Below are 2158 nucleotides of genomic sequence, written 5' to 3' on the forward strand. Positions count from 1 at the left end.
GATCTCTTGACCTTGTGATCCACCCGCCTCGGCCTCCCAAAGTGCTGGGATTACAGGCTTGAGCCACCGGGCCCGGAGTTTTCGGAGTTTTAGAGTTTTTGTTTTGTTTTTTTTTGTTTGTTTGTTTGAGACAGAGGCTTTAACTCACCAAGGCTGGAGTTCAGTGGCACTGTCTTGGCTCACTGCAACTTCTGCTCCCAGTTTCAAGACATTCTCCCTCCTCAGCCTCCTGACTACCTGAGTCTACAGGCGTGTGCCACTACGCCTGGATAATTTTTGTATTTTTAGTAGAGACAGGGTTTCACCATGTTGGCCAGGCTGGTCTTGAACTCTTGGCCTCAAGTAATTTGCCTTCCTCAGCCTCCCAAAATGCTGCAATTACAGATGTGGGCCACCACGTCAGCCCAAGTTTGTTTTGTACTCTAATTTCCCTGGGGCTTCACACAAGGCCACTCACTGGGAGCAGAAGGAGTGAGTGGGGAACGAGGGAAGAACATTTGTTGCGATGTTTGCAGTAAGAGAAGGATCAGGCAGGGCCAACAGGTTTGGGATTAGCTAATTTGAGTAATTTCTGGGGGCTCAGGGCTATAAGGGCTGGCCCTAGTTGTCTGGTAACTCACCCTGGAGTAATTAGGCTGGGTGTATAATGGTCCCTAGTGTTTGAGCCTGATAAAGGAGGTGGTTGGGGCTGCGGACATAATCGGCAACTCAAGAAGAGGAACTAATTGGCCTTTAGCCAGGGCCTAAAAACTAGGTCAAGACAGCACACACCCACACAAACTGCATTGCCTGAAACAATATTCTTTAAAGATATTTACCTAAAGGGCCACAGATTTTATGAAATACCTGATCCTAACCTAAAACTTCAATACTCCCAATACTCCCCATTGACTGTATGAAATTATCTTCACTTTGTTTTTGAGAAAGAGTCTTGCTCTGTGGCTCAGGCTGGAGTACAGTGGTGAGATCTTGGCTCACTGCAACCTCCACCTCCCGGGTTCAAGCAATTATCCCTGGCTCAGCCTCCCACGTAGTTGGGATTATAGGCGCAAGCCACCAGGCCCTGCTAATTTTTTTTCTTTTAGACGGAGTCTCGCTCTGTCGCCGGGCTGGAGTGCAGTGGTGCGATCTCAGCTCACCGCAACCTCTAACTCCCTGGTTCAAGTGAGTCTCCTCCCTCAGCCTCCCAAGTAGCTGGGATTACAGATGTGTGCCCAGATGATTTTTGTATTTTTAGTAGAGACAAGATTTCACCATGTTGGCCAGGCTGGTCTAGAACTCCTGAGCTCAGGTGCTCCGCCCGCCTTGGCCTCCCAAAGTGCTGGGATTACAGGTGTAAGTCACCAAGCCTGGTCAGTAATGCTTTTTATTTTTATTTTTTATTATTATGGAATGCTTCACGAATTTGCATGTCATCCTTGCGCAGGGGCCATGCTAATCTTCTCTGTATGGTTCCAATTTTAGTATATGTGCTGCTGAAGCGAGCATAGTAATGCTTTTTAAAGAGTTGAAGGCCGGAACCAGGGGCTCACGCCTGTAATTCCAGTATTTGGGATGCCAAGGTGGGCAGATCACTGAGCTCAGGAGTTCTAGACCAGACCAGCGAACATGATGAAACCCCATGTCTACTAAAAATACAAAAATTAGCCAGAAATTGCTTGAACCTGGGAAGTGAAAGTTGCAGTGAGCCCAGATCACACCACTGCCCTCTAGCCTGGGCGACAGAGTGAGACTTTGTCAAAAAAAAAAAGAATGAAGAAAGAGCTCAAACCTAGCTTACTAACATCCAAGTGAGGCCCTCAATTGCTTGCTTGGCCTGCTGGGAAAATGGGCAAAGTAAGGGCAGCCACTCCACCAACACTGGCCACTACCACCTAATCAAGCTGAGGCCTTTGGCTGGGCAAAGAAACTACTTCAAGCAAGTAACCAGCAAATTCAGGTATCCCATAATCTTTCTTTCACTATTTAATACATAGTAAAAAGTGTCATTTGAAAGAACTGTCAAGTTCTCTGAAAGAATTGCAAATAACCCAGGGGTCCAGCCTTCCTGGAGGTAGCTCACTTCTTCAGTGAACATCAGAGCAGCTTCAAAGGTGCGCTTTTCTATATTGGTCAATATAATTAACCAGACAAGGCTGTGACTGCCAAATTTGCCTGC

At 46.9% G+C, this 2158-nt stretch overlaps 1 non-coding gene across 1 annotated transcript; it reads right to left on the minus strand.

Moving 5' to 3' along the window:
• Positions 1–1381: 1381 nt before the first annotated feature.
• LOC119469475 lies at positions 1382–1488 on the minus strand. The gene has a single exon (XR_005198300.1). It is a non-coding gene; the product is annotated as a U6 spliceosomal RNA (small nuclear RNA).
• Between the last annotated feature and the right edge of the window lie 670 nt (positions 1489–2158).

This window comes from Cebus imitator, unplaced genomic scaffold (genome assembly GCF_001604975.1).
Source record: "Cebus imitator isolate Cc_AM_T3 unplaced genomic scaffold, Cebus_imitator-1.0 Scaffold669, whole genome shotgun sequence".
NCBI classification, from domain to species: Eukaryota; Metazoa; Chordata; class Mammalia; order Primates; family Cebidae; genus Cebus; species Cebus imitator.